The following is a 10,588-nucleotide window of genomic DNA, read 5'->3' as shown; positions in this document are numbered from 1 at the left end:
TATTATCTTGGCTAATCTTTCCGGAATCCTACATTATTTGCCTTTCTCCCCTTATAAAAAACCTAGTACTAACAGTCAGAATCCTCGGAGGGCTAATAGGCTATCTGCTCAATATTATAAACGTAAACTTCAAATTAAACTCACTCAATCTCTATCCTTTAGTAGTATTTTCAGGTTCAATATGATTCCTACCGTTCCTATCCACCTTCAACCTATCCAAATCTAGCCTTAGTCTAGGCCAAAACTACTCCAAAATAATCGATAAGGGGTGATCCGAAATCAGAGGAGGCCAAGGAATCTTCCAAACATTAATAAACTCGTCCAAACTACATCAAATAATTAGTGATAGAAACTTTAAATTTTATAAAAATCTTCCTTATTTTAACCCTTATACTCTCATTCTTTAATATTTACTTTTATAATTTATTTGTAGAATATCACGTTGAAGTTGCGAAAAAGATGAATACATCTAAAAGTGCTTAGCTTCTAAAAAAATATTTTAACTATAAAGCGAAAACGTATCGTGTATACTTACACCACAACTTCAATTCAATCATTAACAGTGATTAGCCTCTCCCTTGGCTTCTACCAAAATTAGAGACTACATAGTCAAAGCTTAGGCCGAAACTAAGTGCAAAACTTCGCTTTCTAATCTACTTACTTATTTTTATCCACCTCATCAATAAATAAAAATGTAAAGGAACAATCAACCTACATCAACAAAATGCCAATATCATGCAGCAGCCTCAAAACCAAAAAGAAGAGTCGGAGAAAAATGACACATATAAAGACGATACAAACATACCATCAAAAAAGTAGTACCAATAATCACATGTAAACCATGGAAACCTGTAGCTACAAAAAAACAAGATCCAAAAACCGAGTCAGCAATAGTAAACGGAGCCTCAAAATACTCAAAAGCCTGAAGAGCCGTAAAATAAACACCTAAAAACACAGTAATACCAAGACTCTGAAGAGCTTCATTATGATTAGACCCCATAATAGCATGATGAGCCCGTCACTGTAGCTCCTGAAGACAAAATAATAATAGTATTCAAAAGAGGAATTTGAAACGGATTAAACGGAATAATCCCCTTAGGCGGTCGTCATACCAATTTCCACAGCAGGAGCCAGCCTTCTATGAAAAAAAGCCCAAAAAAACGAAAAAAAGAAGAAAACTGAGACAATAAACAAAATCATCCCCCACCGCAATCCAGCAACTACAACTCTAGTATGTAATCCTTGATAAGTCCTTTCACGTACTACATCTCGTCACCACTGAATTATAGTCAAAATAACAGCAACAAACCTCAAAATAAGAAGGTCTATATTAAACTGATGAAATCATTTAACTAATCCAGTAGTTAATATTATCGCTCTAATAGACCCAGTTAAAGGCCACGGTCTTATTTCTACAAAATGATAAGCATGATGTCCATGTGATGATGCCATTAGTTAATTTCTCTCGCAAACAAAGTTCTTAGAACGGCAAAAACATAAGATTGAATAACTGCAACAGCAAATTCAAGCAAAAGAAGTAAAATCTGAGCAACAAATAAAAGAACTAAAAAATAAGAAGTTAACGAAGGACCAGTCCCCCCTAAAAGAGTTAACAACAAATGGCCAGCCATCATATTAGCCATCAGCCGAACCGCCAAAGTTCCAGGCCGAATAATATTTCTAATACTCTCAATTAATACCATAAAAGATATTAAAACTACAGGCGTTCCCTGAGGAACTAAATGAGCAAACATATGCTGAGTGTGATTAAACCAACCATAAATCATAAAAGTCAACCAAAGAGGAAGAGCTAACCCTAAAGTCATAACTAAATGCCTAGATCTAGTAAAAACATAGGGCAGGAGACCCAAGAAATTATTAAAAACTAAACGAAAACAGAGAAACAAAAATAATAGTTCTACTTTGTAATTTAGGCCCAAGAATATTTCTAAACTCTTGATGCAAGGCTATATTCACCTTATATCACACAACAGACCACCGAGAAGGAGAAACCCAATAAATATAGGGCAAAAATATCAACCCCCAAAAAGTAGAAAGTCAGTTTAATTCCAACTCCATTAAGCCAGAGGAAGGTTTAAAAATAGAGAATAACCTTGCTATCACTTTCAGATCTTTTCTACAATACCAATCTCTCCCGATCTTGATTCAATTTTTTTTGGAACTCTAATATAATAATTCATTACAATAAAAACAATAAACGTAATTAAAAACATAACTAAATTCAGCCACAAAATATGAGCCATCTGAGGGATCGGATGATATCCTCACAGGATAACTTAAGCCTGACAAACTCGTTATTTTTTAACTAATCAACCAAACAATTATAATCATAAACGGAATTAAAAGTCCAAAAAAATTAACAAACACAACACGGCATAACCCATTTGAATCTCTGCTGATCCGCAAAAGAAATTACCAACCTAGGAGTCCTAATAGTCAAAGACATAATTGATACTCGAAGATAAAAATACAAAGTCACAAGAGCAGACCCAAGAAGCACAACCAACAAAACAAAATTACCTGCCCCTACCAACTCTTGAATAACTAACCACTTAGGAACAAACCCAGTAAAAGGAGGAAGACCCCCTAACGACAACAAAGAAAAAAATACTAACATTTTCACCTCAGCAGGAAAATTATAAGTCAAAAGATGATTAAAATGAAAAGCTTGCTTATAATGAAAAAGAACAACAATAGATAAAGAAATCACAGAATTAAAAAAAAAAAAAAACACCTATAGTTACTTCTCTCACCAAAATAGAAGAAAGCATCCAACCAATATGATTACTTGAAGAGAAAGCCAGCACCTTACGCAAAGAGGTCTGATTAATACCCCCTACCGCACCTACAACAGCCGACAATATCCTAGCCACAGAAAAATACGCTTCCATCATCCTCACTCTAGCCAAATAACACAATAAAAACAAAGGAGCAACTTTTTGAACCCTCATCAAAATTATAGCCTGAGGCCAAAGCAAACCACCCATAACTTGAGGAAACCAAAAATGGAAAGGAGCACCCCCTAACTTCAAAATTAAAGCACAAAATAAAATAACAGAAGCAACCCCAAAATAAATTAATATAAACGAAGCTGAAAAAATAATTAAAGAACCCAAACTTTGAATTAAAAAATACTTCAAAGCTGCCTCCGAAGAATACTGGTTACTTTTAGTAATCATAAGAGGAATAAATTACAGCAAATTCAACTCCAACCCGATTCAAGCCCTAAATCACGAACAAGATGAAATAGAAAGCAAAGTTCCCGAAACTAAAGTAGAAAAAAACAAATTAGGATAAGAAAAATAAATTCAAAAGAAAATCTTTTAATTAACACAAATTAATTAACTACTTCTTCCGCAGGTATAGGTAATATCTAAATTACAAAATTGACATTATCAGCTCAACCTCACTAAGAACTATACCACTTTTATCCACTAAAAAGAGGGAATTATACCCATAAATGGGATATGAACCCATCAGCTTTAGCTTATCTTTTTAATTACCCACCAGAAGTAATCATACTATAACAGGTTTAAAAGACCTACACTTAAACTTCAGTCATCTGGTGAAATTTAACCTAAGCTTCATCAGAAGATGTAACTCATGACAAAAAGGACTTAACAGAAACTCTTTCTACTACAATAGGCATAAAACTATGATTAGCTCCACAAATTTCCGAACACTGGCCATAAAACAAACCGGGACGAGAAATTAAAAACCTAATCTGATTTAAACGACCAGGAATAGCATGAACTTTCACTCCCAAAGCAGGAACAGTTCAAGAATGAATAACATCAGCTGCCCTTACCAGCACCCGAATCTGAGTATTGAAAGGCAACACAGCTCGATTATCAACATCCAAAAGCCGAAATCCAGCCTCCCCTAACTCCTCAGTAAGAACCATAAACGAATCACACTCCAACTGAGAAAAATCTGAATACTCATAACTTCAATACCACTGATGCCCAATAGACTTTAAAGTTACACCTCATCCAACAAATAAAGAAGCCGCAGCGAAGGTAAAGCAATAAAAATCAAAATCAAAGCAGGCAAAACAGTCCAAATCACCTCAATTGTCTGATTTTCTAACAAAAAACGATTAATAAACCTATTAAAAAATAACCTAACCATTATATATCCCACAAGAGTTGTAATAAGAATTAAAACTACTATCGCATGATCATGAAAAAAAATTAACTGCTCCATAAGAGGTGAAGCCCTATCTTGCAATCCCATATACCCTCAAGTTGTCATTAATTAATTCTAAAAGAGAATAACATTCTCATTCATAGGTCCTAAACCTAGTGCATTAATCTGCCATTTTAGAAATTAGAAACTAAAGGAATTTCCATATATCTGTGATCTGCAGGAGGATGGGCGTGCTTCCACTCAATAGAAGTAGGGAAATACATCGAAAACACAACTACACGATAAGACACTATTCTCTCTCAAATAATAATAATGAATCCTAATACAGCCACTGAAGAAATCATAGACCCAAGTGATGATAAAACATTTCAAGCCGTATAAGCATCCGGATAATCAGAATACCGCCGAGGCATCCCATTCAACCCTAAGAAATGCTGAGGGAAAAAAGTAATATTAACTCCTAAAAATATAGTACAAAAATGAATCTTCAACCACTTAGGATTTAATGCCAACCCAGTAAACAAAGGATATCAATGCGCCAATCCAGCAAAAATCCCAAAGACCGCACCCATGGAAAGCACATAATGGAAATGCGCCACAACATAATAAGTATCATGTAAAATAATATCAATCGAAGAATTAGCTAACACAACCCCCGTTAATCCTCCTACTGTAAATAAAAAAATAAACCCTAATCCCCAACACATAGAAGGCCTATAATTAATTTGCGTTCCATGAAGAGTTCCCAGTCACCTAAAAAATTTAATTCCAGTAGGAACCGCAATAATCATTGTTGCTCGAGTATCCATATCCATTCCCACAGTAAACATATGATGAGCTCACACTACGAAACCAAGAATCCCGATAGCTAACATAGCATAAATTATACCTAGCCTCCCGAAAGCCTCTTTTTTCCCAGACTCCTGACTAACAATATGCGAAATCATCCCAAACGCAGGTAAAATTAAAATATAAACCTCAGGATGTCCAAAAAATCAAAACAAATGCTGATAAAGAACAGGATCACCTCCTCCAGCCGGATCAAAGAAAGAAGTATTCAAATTACGATCTGTTAACAACATAGTAATAGCACCAGCTAAAACAGGCAAAGAAATTAAAAGCAAAATAGCCGTAATAAAAACTGACCAAGCAAACAAAGGCATACGATCCATCGTCATACCACGCGGACGCATATTAATAACAGTAGTCATAAAATTAATAGCACCCAAAATAGAAGAAACCCCAGCCAAATGTAAAGAGAAAATTCCCAAATCAACAGATGCTCCAGCATGAGCAATAGCCGCAGACAATGGAGGATACACAGTCCAACCTGTACCAACTCCACTCTCTACTATTCCTCTCATTAAAAGCAAAGTCAAAGAAGGAGGCAACAATCAAAACCTCATATTATTCATACGAAGAAATGCCATATCCGGTGCACCTAGCATTAAAGGAACCAATCAATTTCCAAAACCACCAATTATAATAGGCATAACTACAGGGTGTTCCAGAAATATGTGCCGAAAATCAGGGGATGTATTCCTGACACATAATTGAATGTAAATTGCTAAATGACCATATTAGCAAATCTCAATAGTTTTCGAGTTACAGTACCTAGCGGGTCTGCTTGAATGTTTTTGACTCTGGGAATTGCTCGTAAATGAAACATTTACCAAGGCCAACGTGATGTATTAACAAAATAAAACAGTATTTCCAGTATGACAATATCATTTACAGTAAATGTTTAAAATTCCGCCCTCCTTGCTCGATGCATGCTACAGCCAGTCGCAGAAGTGACTGACGCACACATTTGAAGACCCCAGGATTGTTTCGTACACGTGCCGCGCTGTCCTCCACAAGGCGCCACAATTCCTCACGGTTTGGAACGTCTGTAGCGTACACTTCGCTTTTAATGTGTCCCCACAGGTAGAAGTCCAGGGGAGTGATGTCAGGAGACCAAGGTGGCCATGACACTGGGCCGCCTCGCCCAATCCATCGTCCAGGAAACACATCATTTAAGTAATCCCTTTTAATATGCCAATAATGGGCCGGAGCACCATCATGCTGAAACCACATCCTTCTCCGTATTCCAATGGGCACATCCTCTAGCAGCAGTGGTAGTGTGTCCTCAAGAAAACGTCTGTATGTTGCACCATTCAGCCGCTGGGGTAGAAGGTATGGACCAATCAGATAGTCACCAATGATGCTTGCCCATACATTGATTGTAAATCGTACCTGATGACCTCGTCGAGCCATTACATGTGGGTTGTCACCAGACCAAGTATGCTGGTTATGTAAATTAATGGTGCCATCTCTCCCGAATGTTGCCTCATCAGTAAATAGCACAAGTGCTGGAAATCGACAGTTTTCAGCATGCCTCCTTAACAGTCACTGGCAAAACTGCATCCTTGGAAGATAGTCCACATCAGTTAAAACTTGTACTTTCTGATGGTGGTATGGATGTAGATGATGTTGATGTAGAGTCCGCCACACTGTCACCGCTGACAGCTGCAGAGCATGAGCAATCTGTTGAGTACTTATTTCAGGATCATCCTCAATCATTTGTAGTATCCGGTCCTCCATGTTGTCCATGTGAATGTCCCGTGGTCGTCCTCTGTCACCCGGAATTGCACGTTGACGAACGGTACCAGTCTCACGTATATGACGATCAACTGCTAGAAATGTTCGCCAGTGTGGCACTCTGCGGTTCGGATAACGTTCCCTGTACAGCCGTACTGCTGCCGCAGCACTACCCCTAGCTTCACCCAGTGTCAGATGCATATCTGCATAGTCACCATTGCAGTATTGCTCCATGTCTGCTTGTGCGTGGTTCTCTAAAACTGATTGATCCACACATTCAGCTCTCGATCTCTGGTAGACGGATGTTGCTAGGTGAGTGAACACCCGTCCTTCCACTAGCCCTCGACATCACCTTGCTGGTTCGCCACCCCCACCCTTCCTTCCTCATACACCATCCCCACTCAACCACCCAACAACTCCTTTGTCGTTTATGGCATGTTACCACGTAAAGGGTGATAACACTATCTGATACTGCACACACGAACGTATCATTACAATTCTTATTACTAACTTATGTACAGGCTATGACATACTGTACATTCTACAGCTTTCGGCACATTCTTCACAAACTTGTCAACTTTGCTGTGTGCCGTATTACTTTATGGTCGTTAAGTAATTTCACATCTGTCTCAGACATTTTGTACAATCCCTGGATTTAAACACATTCCTGGCAGACCTCTGAGGTGCTGTAACTCGAAAACTATCGAGAATTGCCAATATGGTCATTTAGTAATTTACATTCAGTTATGTGTGAGGAATACATCCCCTGATTTTCGGCACATATTTCTGGAACACCCTGTATAAAGAAAATCATAATGAAAGCATGAGCAGTTACTACTACATTATAAATCTGATCATCCCCAATCAAGCTCCCCGGCTGACCCAATTCAGCCCGAATTACTAATCTTAAAGAAGTCCCGACTATTCCAGCCCAAGCCCCCAAGACAAAATATAAAGTTCCAATATCCTTATGATTTGTTGAGGAAAAACCACCGTTGCATTATAAATCTCATAGTGGAATTGTTAAGACGTTAGATTGCAAATCTAAAAATGTGAGTATTCACTGAGATTTAATGTATATTTTTTTTTTTTTTTTTTTTGTGTCCGACTCTGGGCATAGGCTTCACAGCCTGCTCTCAAGGCCTAGTAGTCCTCCTACATACCATACACATCTCTACATGTCACCACTTCGGCGCTAACACCCACCGTCCATATTGAATGTTAGTGTATAAGCACAAGAAGTTTTGATCTTCTAAGATAAGGTGAAATTCCCTACCATATATTCAATCCAACTTAAGGTTTTAAGTTAATCAAACTAAAAGCCTTCAAAGTTTTCAATAAAAGTAAAAACCTTTTAAACCTTGCAAATTTATGTTAATATGTAATTGTAACGAGGGAAAAAAAAATATTTACGGTAAATCCATCCGCTTTTGTTGTAATTCAAAACTATTTTACCAGAGTGATAACATAAATTTCATAATTGATGAAAGGAGTAAATATAAAACTTCCACAAATGTACTCTAAATTATGTGAAAAATTTTTGTGGGTGAAATAATTGTCTTGGGGAAAAAAAAATCAGCAACACGGCTAACACGTAAGAACGTAACACGCAGGATGAAAGCGATTCAAAGGTAAAGAAAGCTACTATTTGAGGGATTGAAGCCGAAAGAGTTTCGTTTGATCGGAGACGTAAAAACAACTTGGAAATTTGGGGTAAAAACGAATATTATTTTTTGTGTGTGTGTAAAACTGGGCCTTTAAAATGGCATCATGTCTCCTGATCAAATATAAAAAATGGAATATTCTCCCAGTATGATTGTTCGTGCGGTTATCCATATTTAGCAATGTAAAAATCACCCTGAAAGGCAATAAATCGATTACAAGAAAATTATTTATATATTGATTGTCAGATATATTATTATAAAAACGTAAAATACAGCCGTGCTTTGATATACAGTTTATAAATATTACTTGCTTCCGCATATACGGAGTTTGTTCATGATTGGTCTAAAAAAAAAAAAAAATCATGTTGCAGCGGCGTCGACATGAAAAGTTGTTTCTGCTGTGTTAAAATTATCTGGATTTTTAATTTCCACTGTCTACTCTTCTTCATTCATCCTAGCAGTGACTTCACGGATGCCAGGCAGTGCCCATTGTGAACTAGTTTCAGGGATAGTTCAAAACTATTTTTCTGAAGTAATGGCCTGTATGAACTTAATGTTTCGCCGAAATCGCTGAATATGAAACTTCCAATTATGTATTGTACTTAAAATTGATTCCGAAACACACCAAATTATATCCAAAATCAGAACATATTTCTGAGCTGAAAAAAACATCGAACAAGAATCGATTGACACGGAACGAGAGCTGGCAGCTGAATTGTTTTGATGTGGGGGTCATAGAAACAAGCGAGAAACGTCGAATGATGTTTTGAAATTATTTAGGCCCGTGACTGAATGTAAAAAAAAAAAAAAAAAAAAAAAAAAATGCACATTATGAAAGTTCGTGTTACACCAGAAGAAACATTTCAATAGGTAAAATCTCTCAAAACCTCGTGAGAAGGAATATTGATGAAATTTTTACTCTTAAAAATTCATACGGGAAGTATCGGTTTTACGATAAGTAAAACCGATATATGTAGTGCTTACCATATGACTTTATTCCTCATTACCGTAGACAGCTACAAAAAAATGCGGGTTCATGGAACACTGAAAGAACTGTATTAATGTTGTCTGGAGATTGTTTGCATTTTTACATAAGGAAGGGGCTTATTGTGACATTTGTAATTGTAACAAGGATAGAAAATGTATGTTTTTTTTTGTTCAGGTAAAAACACTCGCTTTAAGCGTATTTCAATATTATTTTACCTGTGATAATAAGAACCACATAATTAAGGGCGAAAGCAATAAATATGCAACATCCACAAATGTACTTTAAATTAGCTGTGGAACATTCTAAATCATATCTATAATACAGAAAATATTTCTAAGGGGGAAATAATTCCGTCTCGGAAAAAAAATCAACACGGCTTATACGTAATAACGTAAAACGTAGGGTGAAATCTATTCACAGTAAAGAAGGTTACCATTCGAGAGATTTAAGACCAAAGAGTTTCGTCTTAGCACACTTCAAAATACATTAAAAATTTTATATATTTTTTTTTATTTGCCTTTAAAATATCATATTACATCTTATAAGAAATGGAATATTTTCGCAAGATGATTGTTCCTGTAATATTGTCCAGATTTAGCAAGGGAAAATCACTCCAAAAGGCAAGAAATCGTTTGCAGGAAAATTATTTAGGCATTGATTGTCAGAAATATATTACTAAAACGTAAATACATAGCAGGAATGAGATATTCCTTGTTCATGATGGATCTAGAAAATCATTTGCATGAGCGTCGAACTGAACTGTTGTGTCTGCCGTGTTGAGATTACTTGGATTTTTAATTTCCAATGCGTCTTTTTCTTTGTTTCATTCATATTAGCACTGACTTCAACGATAAGAGGTAGTGCCATTGTGAACTAGTTAAGGCTGATATCATCCTCTTTGTGAGTATTTCAAAACTATTTTATTGGAGTGATGGTCAAATAAACGTATTTTATGGCGAAATGACTAAATATCCAACTTCCAATAATGTACTCAAAATTGATTGTGAAAAACTCGCTTACATCCAAAATTCAGGACATTTCAGCGAGTAAAAAACTCAAATTTAGGTAACATAACAAAAAATGGATTGACAGAGCTTGCGTATGAGGTTTTCAAGAACGATGTTTAAAATGATGTGAGGGTCAATGAAACAAGCGAGAAACTTCAAAAGAAGATTCTTTTTTTTGA

At 36.3% G+C, this 10,588-nt stretch overlaps 1 pseudogene; it reads right to left on the bottom strand.

Moving 5' to 3' along the window:
- Nucleotides 1-1,250: 1,250 nt before the first annotated feature.
- On the bottom strand, nt 1,251-2,467 carry LOC145413656 (ATP synthase subunit a pseudogene; annotated as a pseudogene).
- Between the last annotated feature and the right edge of the window lie 8,121 nt (nt 2,468-10,588).

This window comes from Coenobita brevimanus, chromosome 97 (assembly GCF_032717465.1).
Source record: "Coenobita brevimanus isolate Jiangsu-jjx chromosome 97, ASM3271746v2, whole genome shotgun sequence".
Classification (NCBI taxonomy): domain Eukaryota; kingdom Metazoa; phylum Arthropoda; class Malacostraca; order Decapoda; family Coenobitidae; genus Coenobita; species Coenobita brevimanus.
The sequence above is the reverse complement of the archived record's forward strand: the minus strand, read 5'-3'. Positions and strand labels throughout refer to the sequence as shown.